General features: G+C 44.1%; 1 non-coding gene across 1 annotated transcript; it reads left to right on the top strand.

Annotated features, from left to right (window-relative positions):
• Nucleotides 1-379: 379 nt before the first annotated feature.
• LOC144455212 (U6atac minor spliceosomal RNA) lies at nucleotides 380-509 on the top strand. Its single transcript, XR_013483928.1, has one exon. It is a non-coding gene; the product is annotated as a U6atac minor spliceosomal RNA (small nuclear RNA).
• Nucleotides 510-14746: the final 14237 nt, after the last annotated feature.

Genomic DNA, 14746 nt, shown 5'->3' on the forward strand with positions numbered 1-14746 from the left:
TCTGAATCCTTTCATCTCTATGGAGTACAGTCTGGCAGTGCCAGATGGGCTCTTCTCTCTCTTCTTGGATGACTCTTGCCCTCTTGGCCAATCTGCGTCTGTCTCAACTGCTTTGGTAGCTGACCCTGCACTGCTCTGGTGCCCAGAGAGAGCAGCACACCAGCTGACTTTGGAGACTTCACAAGGCCCTGTTTGAAAAGAAAGAAGACAGAGGCATGAGGTTGTCCCATCCAGAGCATCAGCTTATGGCTTACGGCCGCCCCACCACCCTCCAGACCTCAGTCATCCTCAGATGGCTAGAGGAAGAGGCCAGAGGGGAGGGGCATGTTTCTTTAGTATGTCCTTGGAATTCCAGCTCAGAGCAGCCCGGTTTGTGCTTGTTCTATATGGAAGAAGAGAAGGTTAGCATTCCCCTAGATGAAGATGGAAGAGGTCCTAGTGGCCTTCACAACATACACACAGTTACGTATTGCCACTGTGGGTAGAGAGCTCAAGTAACTCCATTTTGTCTGCCCTGGCCCTGTTTGGATTGCAGGCCCCCAAGCCCCTCCCTAGACCCCAACACATATATCACCACCACCCTCCTTACTGCTGAAACGGCTTTCCTGGTTACTAGCCCCAATAAGGGTCCTGTCCAGTCAAAGGATGCCACCTCCTCTATCCTTACCCTTCAAGCCCCCAGAAACAGGCCTTGTCCAATCCTAAAGTACCCCATACCCAATTCACCTCCTGCCTTAATAGAAGCCAAAAGGGCCATTTCTGTCCTTTTGTTCCTTGGGGGAGCCTACCTGTGTAAGTGGGGCTCCTTTGCTGGCAAATGCAATAGACTTTCATTGGTTCCCAAATTTGTGGTATCGGGTTTGGGTTATGGTTTTGAGGTTTAGGTTCTGATTCTGGTGTGTGGTGGTCCCAATACTTTTACCCACATGATCTACTCTGTATCATCTAACGATGCTTTTCTAGACTCTAACAATATGCTGTTAACAAGAGACATACTTGAAACAGAAAGATACACACTGAGTGAAAACAAGGGGCTAGAACAGAATCTATTATGCTACGACTGAAGTAAAAAAAAAAGGCAGGAGTAGTAATCATGGCCTCAGACAAAGCAAAAGCAAAAACAGTCTTAATTTAAAGGGATCATGAGGGAAACTACATTTTGCTAAAAGGCACTGTAGAAAATGAAGCACTCAGGGGCAGCTAGGTGGTGCAGTGGATAGAGCATCGGCCCTAGAGTCAGGAGGACCTGAGTTCAAATGCGACCTCAGACACATAACACTTACTAGCTGTGTGACCCCGGACAAGTCACTTATCCATTGCCTAACCAAATAATAACAACAATTTAAAAAGAAAGAAAATGAAGCACTCTCAATGCTAAATATATATGCACCAAATGGCATGGTTTCCAAATTCTTGAAGGAAAAGTTAAATGAATGACAGGAGGAAATTGACAATAAAACCAAACTAGTGTGGGACTTCAATTTACCCCTCCTCCTGGTTAAATCTAGATTAAATCTAACCGTAAGCTAAATAAGAAAGAAGTTTAAAAGATTAACAGAATTTTATGGAAGTTAGATATGTTAGACCTCTGGCTGATATTGAATGGGAATAAAAAGGAATACGCCCTTTCATCAACTGTGCATGGCACCTTCACAAAAGCTTCACAAAAGCTGACCAACTATTAAGACACAAAAACATCACAAACAAATGCAGAAAAGCAGAAACATTAAATGCACCCTTCTGGGACCATAATGCAATAAAAATTACATTCAATAAGGGGCCTTGGAAGCACAGGTTAAAAATTAATTAGAAACTAAAAAAATCAAATCCTTAAAAATGAGTGGCCAAAGAACAAATCATAGAAACAATCAATAATGTTAAAAATAATGACTACAATGTGACAACATATCAAAATTTGCAGGATGCAGCCAAAGCAGTACTAAGGGAAATTTTATATCTCTACACATTTCCATCACTTAAAGAGGCAAAGAGCAAATCAATGAACTGAAAAAAAAACCCACAAATTAAAAATCTCCAATTAAATACCAAAACAGAAATCTTCATAATCAAAGGAGAGATTTACAAAATTGAAGGAATAAAAAACCCATCAAACTAATAAATTAAACTAGGAGCTGGTTGGGAAAAAAACCCAATAAAATAGATGAACCATTGGTTAATTTGATTAAAAAATAAAGAAAACTGAAGTACCAGTATCAAAAATGAAAAGTGAATACATGACTAATTAAGATGAAATTAAAGCAATCATTAGGAGCTATTTTGCCCAACAAAATTGACAATCTAAATGAAATGGATGCTTACAAAAATATTTATTATAATTAATTTATAACATTAATAATTCATAATATTTTATAATTTGCCAATATTGACAGAAAAGAAAATAGAATACTTAAATAACTGAATCTTAGGAACAAAAATTGAACAAGCCATTAGTGACTGCCTAAGGAAAAGAACCCAGGACTAGATAGATTTACAAGTGAATTCTACCAAACATTTAAAGAAGAATTAAATCCAATACTATATAAACTATATGAAAAAAAAAATTGGTAAAGGAGTCTTAAGGTTTTGATACCCAAACCAGGAAGAGCAAAAACAGAGAAAGAAAACTATAGACCAATTTCCCTAATTAATATTGCTGCAAACACTTCCAATGAGGTTTGGGGAGGGAGAGAATGAAGGGGAGAGCAAGCCTTCCCCAAGCTTTTTTGAGTTGATTGGGATGCCACCAGAGCCTAAAGGTGGGGTGAGACCCAGGGAACCTGCAAACTGATAATAACTGGTATTTGGCCTATCAATTGTGTGCTTACCAAAGTTTGCTTCTAAAGCATCAGACGACTATAAGCTTTGGAGCTGAAAGGAATCTTGGGGACATGTAGTCTTCCTACACTCTCTCTATAGAGAGGAAGAAATGGAACCCTGGAGAGTTACCAGACTGCCCGAAGATTAAAAGAATGAGAACAGGGTGAAGGTCTGAATCTAGGTCCTCTGACCTGACATCTCTCATTCTTTCTGCTGCACTGGGGTGGTAGCTGATAGCAGCCCCTGTCGATTTGCTCAGCTGATACTTTTCCTGGTACTCTAAAGATGACCTGGAGTTCACTCTCTGTCCAGTGTCTCACGATTCCCAACCCTGGATCGCCCAAATGAATGAGTCTTTACCATGGGTGAATAGGGACATCTCCTGCTCTGTTCTTACCCAGCAGTCTCCATCAGCTTAAGGTGGGAAATAAGAGGGAATTTGGGTCAAGGAGTTGGAGAGCTCAGAAGCACCAGGAACAGGGTTCCTCTCCTTTTAAAAAATGAGCCATCTCCTCTGCCATAGATATTTCAGAATCCTCTCCTTCCTTAAGGCACAGTCACAACCTCCCTGAAGCCCTCCTCAACTTCCCCTGCCCACCCACTTTAAGGAGACCACGTGGTACTAAGGATCTACTCCCTCCGAGGGAAAGTAGCAGTCATTGCCATAGCATGGCCAAGGCAAGTTGGAGAAGTCACCCAGACGGTGCTCCCAGAGAACAGCTTCTGCCTGCCCCCTTCCAAGTCATTCTCCCCTCCCCCAAGCCCTCAGGCTTTCCTCTGCTGCAGAGGGTCTCTTCCCCCAGCATCTCCCCTGCTCCCATCAAAAAAAAAGAGCAAATTTATCCAAACTGAGACCATGGAAGGACAATGAATGGCTCTGAAATATTAATACAATGATAGGAGTCTGAGAAGCACAGCATAGTCTTTATCTGCATGGTTGGAGAGTTTAAGAATCAGACACTAAGTGTGGTTAAATGAATAAGACAAAACCTTCACTGAACTCCTTGAGTGCGCAGGAGGAGGAGATCCTGGGGCTCTCAAAGGCCCTGCCAGGGAGCAGCGAGGTGACTTTCCCATAACTGCTCATGATGGCAATCCCTCCAATGATGCAGGTTGCAACCCATTCATACCTGCCAATCCTGTGGAGCACTAGTCCATTTCCTCCCATGCAGGCAGGAGTGGAGAGGGTGTCCACCTTCTGTGTTAAAGCCAGGCCTCTCCTGATGCCAAGGCAAGCAAGCCCTTTCCCCACTATACCAAACACACTCTCTTGAGAAAAAGGCGTCTTTTAAAATAATCATGTGGATCATATTAAATTAATAATGTAACACATTTTCATATGCCTTTGAAGTTTACAAAACACATTCCCTATAACAATTATGGGGGGGGGGGAAATCAGAATTATGTCTCCATTTTACAGATGAAAATACTGAGTCCCGAAAGGTTAGCTAGGTTGTCCAGGGTTACACAGATGGTCAGTCTTCTAACTCTAAGACCAATACTTGCTCTCCACCACCTCCCCTATCCCCTGATTTGAGGTGTTCAAGCAGGAACATGATGAGCCCTTATCAAAGAGCCAAATGACTGAAGAAACTTCTGATTCCAAAATCCCATGATCCCATACTCTGGTTTCAAAGAGGACCTGGATTCTAATCCCAGCTCTGTGACCTTTGGAAAGTCACTTAACCGTGATGTGCCTCAGTTTCCTCATCTGCAGAGGTGGATGACCTCCGGCTCTAAAACTAGGACTCTCACACCGTGGGACGCCACCATCCGTTCACCTCTCCCGAAGTCAGCGGCTCACGGGTTTGCTGAGCACCAGGTGGCGCTATTACCCTAGGAAAATGAAAGGGGAGGCACCCGCACCTAACAGATAACTGTTTCCACTTATCCATGGATCACGGAGGATTTTTCAAACCTGATATATAATATCTCCCACTCATCACCAAAAAAGAAACATTGTAACCAATATTTGTTGAGGTTGACTAGCTATTCCTGACATCTTCAAATGAGAGGCTACATGTTTTAGCGAAGAGAGGGGATCTGAGTGGGAGACCCATCTCATTAGCTGTATGGTCATGAGCGCACATTTAACCCTTCATAGCTTCAGTTTTCTCACTTACAAAATAGAGATGATGCATTTCTCAGCTTTGCGCTGTGGAAAGCGCTTTGTAAACTATTTAGAAAATGAGCAGTAATAATTGTTATTGCCTATGAAGCTGGCTCAGCTCTCCTTCTCTAGGACAAGCCCAAATGACGAGAATTCAAAAGAGGTGGGGAAGAGACTCCTGCTTCCTCCGTTCCTACAGTGGAGTGTCTAGGAATTGACAGTAATGGCTAGCATTTATATGGCACATCAAAGTTTACCAATGTTAGGTCATTTGATCATCATGACAACCAAGAGAATTGGGTGCTATTATTATCATCATCCCTGTTTTACAGAGGAGGCGACTGAGGCAGGCAGAGGTTAAAGTGATTTGCTTAGGATCCCAAAGCTAGCAAGTGTCTGAGGAGGATTTGAACTCAGCTCTCTAAGCCCAGCACTCCATTCACTGCACCATCTATTAGCCTCTAGCTTTCAAAGAGACTAAGAAGAGAAACTGTCGAGGGAGGTATTTTAAAATAATAATAATAATTTAAAAAACCTCTTCCTCAAAAGAAACCTCCTTGATTCCCCAGGAAAATGTCTTAAGAACCAAGACTGCTTTCTAGGTCTGTCACGGTGCGCCTGTCACTTAGCATGGACCCTCGATGAATGCTTGTGGGATTTACCTGATTCATCCGAACGGAGAGGGGAGTTCAGCCGGCTTCTGTGCCTCCTGGGGCCCAGGCTCCTTTTCGTCAGAGGTGGGCTCATCGCCTTCGTATAATTCATTCCAAGAACCCCTGATCAAGCGTGCCTCGGTGCGCCAGGCTGCTGGATCCTGGGGACACACAGACCGTAACAAGAAGATCCCCCTATGGGGCTCTCATTTCACTAGATCAGGTCATCCCGTGTAATCCCCTCACTTTACAGATGAGGAAACTGAGGCCCACCGAAAGGGTCACATGGCTTGTTGTCATTCTGCCTGAGTCACGTCATAGACTTTTGCCGTGAGCTTTTCTTGATTCTGGAGTGCTTTGCCATTTCCTTCTCCAGTGTGCCCCCATTTTACAGATGAGGAACTGAGACAAATAGGGGTTAAGTGACTTGCCCAGGGTCTCACAGCTAGTAAGTGTCTGAGGTCAGATTTGAACTCAGATCTTCCTGACTGCAAGCCTGGTGCTCTATCCACTGCACCACCTGGCTGCCCCCACTTCACACAGGCAGGAGTAAAGTCTGGATTTGAGATTGTCCAGGGAGGTCTTCAGAGTCCCAGGTCTGGCCTGCTTTCCACTCTCCCAGGCGGTTAATCCTATGCAGGTGAGCAAATGAAAGTCCCTTTAGGAGGGGGCAATCATTAGCAAGCAGGGGGATTGTGGGGATTTCCCACTTCTTGGAGGAGGTGACACCCAAGGGACAAAGAGGGGGATTTGAGGAGGTGATAATGAAGGAGGCTGAGTCTGGGGAACAGAGCTTATGAAGTGCTTTTCTTCCTGGCCCGGCCCGTCTCAGAGATAGAACAACCTGACCCTTGTTTCAAAGGACTTGGGTTCTAATCCTGCTTCTGAAACCTACGTGACCTTGACCCCCTTGGGCCTCAGTTTCCTCATCTGTTAGTGTAGCAGCCGGACTAGATGGCCTTTCACATCCCTTCAGCTCTGGAGGTTGGATCCCGTGAGGAAGTCACTTGATGGCCCTGGCCTCAGTTTCCTCATATGTAAAGTGAAGGGCTTGGAACAAATAAATGGTTTCTGAACACTCTAAGATCTTACAGCCTGTTGTCCCGTGGATGGGAACAGTGTCAACAGGCTGTGGCAGGTACAAGCTTTCTGACTGGAGGTATTTCAAGGTGAGAGAGGTCCTGGGTCTTGGTCTCCTCCTCCCCTCCCCCTTCTTCCTCTCCCTTCTACTCGTCCTCTTCTTCCTTCTCCTCTTCCTCCTCCCCTCCTCCTCCACCTCCTCTCCTTCCTCCTTTTCTTCCTCCTCTTCCTCCTCCTCCCTTTCTCCTTCTCCTCTTCCTCCTCCCCTCCTCCTCCTCTCCTCCTCTTCTTCCTCCTCTCCTTCTCCTCTCCTCTTCTTCCTTCTCTCCTTCCTCTTCCCTTTCTCCTTTTCCTCTTCTTTCTCCTCCTCTTCCTTCTCCTCCTCTTCTTCTTCTTCCCCCTCCTCCTCTTCCTCCTCTCCTTCTCCTTCTCCTCTTCTTCCTCCTCCTCCTTCCCCTTCTCTTCCTCCTCCTCCTGTAACACAATACCTAGGTAGCCAGTGAGGGGCGACCCTCATCTAAGATTTAGAGCTCTCTCTGTTGGCTGGGAGCTGACTGGCTTAAGCTTTCATGGGTTCTATTTCAAACCTGCCCTTTTAACTTCACCTGTGAGACAATTCTCATTGGGAATCATCATTGATTCATTCAATGGAAGCACTTTTAGAATGTTCCTACTCCAACTCGCTTATTTTACAAATCTAGAAACTGAGGCCCAGAGAGGCTAAGTGATTAGCCATGTGGCCAGGAAGCAGCAGCAAGATTGCCAAACACATGGGTTGTTGTAGGGACCAAGTAAGGTATCTGTAAAGTGCTTGGCAAATGGCAAACCATTCCGGTGTCTTTGCCAAGAAATCCCCAAATGGGGTCACAAACAGTGGGACATGACTAATAGCAAAAAGCACTTGGCACATAGTAGGTGTTTCATACACGGTTGCTCCCTTCCTCCCAATTACAGACTGTAACGTCACCGTAACCTCTCTGACTCTCGGCCTCAAAGTGGAGATAAGAAGATTGGCATTATACCTAGCTCTTGGGCTGCTATGAGAGAAAGTGCCAGGGAATAGGTTATTACTTCTTTCCACTTTTCTCCAGAAGCCTCAGCTTCCACACGATGGACTAATACAAAGCTAATGAAATGAGTGACCCCACGGGCTAATGCGGACATTAACCACTCAAAGTGTGTTCCTGGCCATAGTTCTCGGAATTGCATGTGAGTTCCAGGCAGCCCGCTCCAAGAGAGCCATGAGCTATGCCCACTCCCAGGTTACACAGGAGTCAGGATGTTCCTGACCCTTTCACGGAAGAGGAGGGCAAGCTGCCAGTGGGCCTAGGGCACAATCGAGCCAAGCTGATTTCTTCCAAATTCAGGCAGAGATGCTTTGTGGCCAGCCCAACGCTTCAATCCTAAGGAAATAAGGCAGAAAGAAACCTGAGAGTGCAGGGGAAAACCACAGCTGCTTCTCCCACTTTGCCTTGTCCTCCCCCAAGTAAGCTGACTAGGATGTGAATGCCCCCTCACCTGCGCCCTTTGCCAGTGCTCCCCAAGGACAAGAAGCTGAACTGACACAGGAAGCTGGAGGGGGTTATTGGAAAAGGAGTCATTCTCAGTGGGCACACACACACACACACACACACACACACACACACACACACACACACACACACACTTGCACAGATGAACCCTTTTCATCAACCTACCTAAGGAAAGATGACAAACTCACCCCATTTCTTCCCTCTAGGACTTTCCAGGATTATGTTTAAGAAAGCAGGGGAAATACACAAGCTATATATACATAAAACATATATACATAACATATGTATGAATGTATACATTATATATTTTTACTAGAGCTATAAAATCATCACAAAATTCATTGGAAGCATTGGAATTTCTTGGATTTTTCAGACAGTAACAGAGAAATGTACTGGGTTTCTTCTCACTCAAGGACGGGATCAGAGCCATAACTAAGGTGAGGCAATGGGGGCTTTGCCCAGGGCACCAAAGTTTAAAGGGTGCTAGCAGCACTTATGCTCCTTTAGCAGGATAGCAGCAGCTAAGTTTAGAACCTGATTAGCCAAAAATAATTAGTTAAAATAGGAAGCTTCCAGATGGCACATTTACTCTCCCAGAGCCCTTTTTCTTCCCCTCTCACTACTCCCATCCTGCTTAACTTGTCTTCAAAAGTTGATTGAAAAGAGAATTTTACCCTACTTAACTTGGCCCTGCCTTTGTGAAGCTTGCTCTGAATATCAAAATTGCTAGTTGTGACTTCAGCTGTGTTGAGTTGATTGTCCTGATGTCATGACTTGCCCATAAACTGGATTTAAGTGAGGCAGAGTTGCACAAAGCTGTCAGCCTCACTCCCTCTTCCAGAGTCATCCAAGTCTGGTGGAAGGACAAAAGTCAGGATGACTGGCGATGGCCCCAGATGTACTGGGTGACCTTGCTGTCTTCCATGTCTGACCAATCTCTAAGCACTCCACAGCACCTGCTTCCACTTCCTTCATGACCATAGAAACAAATTGTTCTCATGTGTCTATTCCATCTGGGGAAATCTGCACTTGCTTAGGGTAGACACCCCCTAACTCATCGACAGGTTTGTGGCCCATCAGTTACCCTCAACCTGGTGTAGTCCATCTGCTGAGAGAGTTTACCAGGGTATGGCTGCTGAGGATGCTGAGGCTTCTTGGAAAAGTTGGGTGAACCAGGTGGACACCAAAGGAGGACAAGTAGCCCTGAAAAGGGCTGGACCAGCCCTTACACCAGAGCTGCCAATCCTCCCTAAATACTCCAGCCACCCCATGACCCCCAAGCCATGGGTTCCCATGGTGTAATGGTTTGGACTTTGGACTTTGAATCCAGTAGGTGGGACCTCACTTATGACTTTAGTTACCATAGGCATACCACAAGGTGTTTGTCCTGCTTCTGACAAAATGATTCCCTGCTTCAGGACCCGCTATAAAGAGCTGCAAACAGCTCTTTGAAATCAGCACAGGATTGCCGCCCCCCAGTGTAGCTGGTCGTGAGGGTTTTCAATTAAACAGATTAAAAGAATCTTAGAGAATGCTCTGCCTTCAGACCACCAGACCTTCCAGCCAGCCAGTGAATAAGCATTTATTAAGTACCTACTATGTGCTGAGCATTGTGCTAACCACTACAGATACAGAAAAAGGCAAAAACAAGCCCAGGACCTCAAGGAGGTCCCAAGTTCCCCAGGTGACAATGGTCCTTGTCAGGTGAGAGTCAAAACTATGAGATTGTTCCTGAAGGAAGGACAGCCCTTCCATTGCTCAGGTAGCCACTCTGTATCCATCATGGTACTTGGGCACTGTAATATAGCCACTGCTAAAGAATTGAAGAACCTTCTTTTCATTGTAATTCCTTAAGCTTCCTTCTGTCTCCTGTTTCCTGATTTCAATCAAACATTGAGCATTTATGAAGCACCTACTATGTGCCAGGACTGTGCTAGGCACCAGGATACCAAAAAATGGCCAGCCCTCAAAGAGTTTACATTCCATCAGGCAAAACGCATGTCAAAACCAGCCAACTAACATTTATGAAACTCTCACTGTGTGCCAGGCACTGTGCTAAATGCTGTACTCATGTAAATAAATACACAGTGAGCTAAGGGAGAGACATTAACAACTACAGATGTCAGGAGAGGCCGAGTGGAAGGGGTAACGACTGAGCTGAGCTATTAAGTTAATAAACATTTATAAGGTGCCTACTATGGGGGTACAGGGCAGCGTAGTGGATAGATTGCTGGGCCTAGAATCAGGAAGACCTGAGTACAAATCCAGCAGCCAACACATACTAGCTATGTGACCCTGGCCAAGTCATTTCACCTCATCCTGCCTCAGTTTCTTCATCTCCAAAATGGGATCATAATAGCACCTATCTCCCAGGGTTGTTGTGAAGATCAAAGGAGATAAAGTTTATAAAGTACTTAGCACAGGGCCTGGCACACAGTAGGATCCATACAAAATGTTAGATATGATGATGTTGCCAATTGTTATTATTATTAGCCCAGGTACTGTGCTAAGCAATCTGGATACGAAGAAAAGCAAAAAACCGTCTCTGTCCTCAAAGGGTTCCCAGTCTAATGGAGGAGACAACTTGCAAACTATGTGCAAATCAAATATATAGACAAGATAAATTGGGGGTAATCTGGGAGGGAGTATTATGAAGGGAGCTGGGGAGTGTAAGACGCAGAGGCCAGGACAGAGTCCATGGGGCCTGGAGATGGGATGTCGGGTACAGAGGGACAGCCAGGTGCCCCTGGAGTCAGGAAGACCTGAATTCAGACACTTACTAACTGTGAGACCCTGGGTAAGTCACTTTACCCTTAAAACAAAGAACAGGAAGCAGGATAATTTGACTGGACTGTGGAGAATGGGAAACAGTGGACTGGAAAAAATTGGGCAGGGCTTTAGACACCAACCAGAGAGGTTGATTCTGGAGGCCATAGGGAGCAGAAGGGGGCTTCTTGAGCAGGGATGGGGGGCTGGGCTTTAAGAAGGTCATCTTGGCAGCTTCACGGAGGACAGATGAGGGAGAGAACAGACTGGATGCCAGGAGATGAATGAAGGCCATTGCTAGGCATAGTGATAGGGCCTGGGCCAGAAGGCTGCAATGAGTGTGGAGAGGGGTGGGATGGGGGAGACAGACTAGAGGTAGAAAAGCCAGGACTGGCCACTAAGCAGCCTGGGGCCAAGGGGGAGAGGGAGAAGGCAAGGATGACTGAGTGTGGGCGTCTGGTTTGAAGCCAAAGCCTGACCCTGGACTTGGATTGATGAGGCCCAGCCCAGGAAATCCTGTAACTTGGCTTCTGCCCTTCTGTGAGCTTGTCACTTCTCTGGTGCTTAGCAGGAACGCCCAAGGACTTCTTAGTGCCTAAGATTACTAGACCCTTGCCCATTCATTTCACCACAAAGCAGGACTCAGGAAAGTATCCTGCTTATAAATACCTTTGAACTGTGTCACCTTGAAAACTCCAATGAAGAAAAGGTCAACACCATCGTTTCTCATTGCTTCAGCTTCAAGTCCTGACAAGAGCAACCTGTTCTCCCTTGGAAGCAGACGGAAAACAAGACAGACACAAACCTACCAGAAAAAGGAGGGGGAGTGAATCCGCTCTGGAAGAGAAAGCCACGCTTCCAACATGTGCCATCTTTGCTGTTGGGTGATAAGTTCTGAAAAAGACTTCTGGAGAGCCCTGAAGACCAAATCTCACGCTTCCATCTTTTAGGCCTTTTTCAGGAATGGTTTGTACACTTTAAAAGGTGGCACGATGGTTAGAGCGTCAGGAAGGGCTGAGCTCAAATCCAGCCTCAGACACTTACTAGCTGTGTGACCTTAGGCAAGTCACTTCACCCTGTTTGCCTCAGTTCCCTCATTTATAAAATGAGCTGGAGAAGGAAATGGAAAAATACTCCAGCATCTTTGCCAAGAAAACCCCAGATTGGGGCACGAAAAGCTAGACACGACTGAAAAAAGTGACTGAACAACAAATGCCCAGTCAGAAGACCTGGGTTCAAGCCCTAGCTTGTATGCACACTTGCCATGTAACTACAGGAAAACGATTTCATCTCTCAGTGTCCTGGCAACTTTTCCTAAGACTTTAATTAATAATCATTCACATTTATTTAGCTGTTCTGGAAAAGTTTACAAACACTATACACACCTATTTATCTTATTGTGGAAATTCTTCCTATTCCCTGTTGTTAGTTCCTTTATTGAATAATCACGGTGTATTTTGAAGCTGTAAACAGCCTATACTTCTCTGTGAAGAGTTGTTTCCCCTTCGTGGAAGGTAAGGGCCTCAAACAGAGGAACTGTCTCACTTTTGAATTTGTACCTGCGGCATGGAGCACAGTACCTGGTACGTAGTAGGTACGTGGTAAATGTTTGTTGATTAATTTGTTTCGCAGATGTGTAAACTGAGGCTCAATGACTCAAGTAGCTAGCACAAGGTCACACTGCTAGTAAGTGCCTAAGGTAGGATTTGAACCCAAGACTTTATGAGGTTTTTTTTCTTTTTTCTTTTTTTTTTTGTGAGGCTATGAGGCTTAAGTGACTTGCCCAGGGTCACACAGCTCTATGAATTTTTAAATGCTTTGCAAAGCAGAGTTAGTAAAATGGCCCATTCATATGGTATGGTTCCCTTGAAGATACTGACAACTTCAATTAATTTATAATAACAATGTAATTCAATTACATTTTTTAATTCATCATGCATTTATTAAGCACTTACTTCATGCCAGACACTGTGCTAGGAACTGGGGATACAAAGACAGAAAATAGTTCCTGCCTTCAGAAAGTTTATATTCTTTTTTTCATATATATGCATAGAAAATTAAATATAGGAAGTAATTTCCAAGGAAAGTACACTAGCTTCTAAGAGGGATCAGGAAAGAGCCTCCTGTAGGAGGCACTTGAACAGACCTTAAAAAGAAGCAAGGAGTTCTATCTAAGAAGTGCAGGTGAAGAGGGAGAGCATGGCAGGCATGGGAGATAGACTGGGCAAAGGAATGGAGGTGACAGACAGAAGTCGGTGAATGCTAAGAAGACCAATTTGGCTGGAATGGGGAGTGTGTCAAGGAGAATAATGGATTGGGAATGAGGAGCAAGATCATTAACAATGTCTTCAGGTAAAGGATTGGCCTACACTAGACCTAGAAAACTTCAAATGACATCATTATGAATGAAATTGATTGTGTTTTAACAGGGAGGAAATGACTTGTTTCTGATGTGGGAGTCATTCCTGAATCAGCTATCTCTGTACTGTCAGACCGAACCACCAACTTGTCAGGGCAAAGCTCAGAAAATGAGTGCAAGCTAGAAGAAAGAACAAAATGAGCAAAAGATGTGGGGTACAATTAAACAACTCCATTCCAACCTATTTCAACAAATTATAAAAGGTGAAAAATGGAATACAGAAAGAAAAAGACAATCCAGACAAAGACTATTGTATAGTAATTTCATGCAGAAAATTAATTAATGATATAATAGTAATAATTTATATTTATATAATTTATTTATTTTTATTTTATATAATGAATCAATTTATATAATGGCCTTATAAAATTTATATATGTATTATATAATATATTTATATAATGAATCAATGTTTGTAAAGAATTTTACAAATATTATCTCATTTGATTGTCATAATAACCTGGGAAGTAAATGCTAATATTATCCCTATTTTACAGATGAGGAAACTGAGAGAGACAGAGGTTAGGTGATTTGCTCAGGATATTACAGCTAATAAATATCTGAGGTCACATTTGAACTCAGGTCTTCCTGACTCCAGGCTTTATTCATTGTACCATCTTGCTGCCTGTGTCATGTTGAAAAGAAATCTCAGCATTGCATAGTAGGCCACTAGAGATCTGGCCTTAGGTTCTGTCTCTGATATACATACTCCCTGGCTTTGTGACCTAGGAAATATCACAATCCCTCAGTGGCCCAGGCAACTTTCTAAGACTAAATTGTAGAGGAAGAGTTCAGCTGCTTTGGTAGAAGGGGTTCCTCATCAATAAAGGAAGGAAGGAAGGAAGGAAGGAAGGAAGGAAGGAAGGAAGGAAGGAAGGAAGGAAGGAAGGAAGGAAGGAAGGAAGAAAGAAAGAAAGAAAGAAAGAAAGAAAGAAAGAAAGAAAGAAAGAAAGAAAGAAAGAAAGAAAGAAAGAAAGAAAGAAAGAAAGAAAGAAAGAAAGAAAGAAGGAAGGGGCTAAAAATATCTTAGTCAATAAACCCTTAAGTTACTTGTCACATGGACAGCTAAGGACAACAGCAGTTGAGAATACAAACTCAGGGGCAGCTAAGTGGCGCAGTGAATAGAGTACCAGCCCTGAAGTCAGGAGGACCTGAGTTCAAATCTGACCTCAGACCAAACACTTGACACTTACTAGCTGTGTGACCCTGGGCAAGTCACTTAACCCCAATTGCCTTAAAAAAAAAAGAGAGAGAGAGAGAATACGAACTCATCTTTAAAATCTTATGAAGAGGAGGCAGCTAAGGTGACACAGTGGATAGAGCTCCAGCCTTGAAGTCAAATCTGGGCTCAGACACTTGACATGTACTA

The sequence above is a fragment of the Phascolarctos cinereus genome, unplaced genomic scaffold (genome assembly GCF_003287225.1).
Source record: "Phascolarctos cinereus isolate Bilbo 61053 unplaced genomic scaffold, phaCin_HiC Scaffold_1;HRSCAF=81, whole genome shotgun sequence".
Classification (NCBI taxonomy): Eukaryota; Metazoa; Chordata; class Mammalia; order Diprotodontia; family Phascolarctidae; genus Phascolarctos; species Phascolarctos cinereus.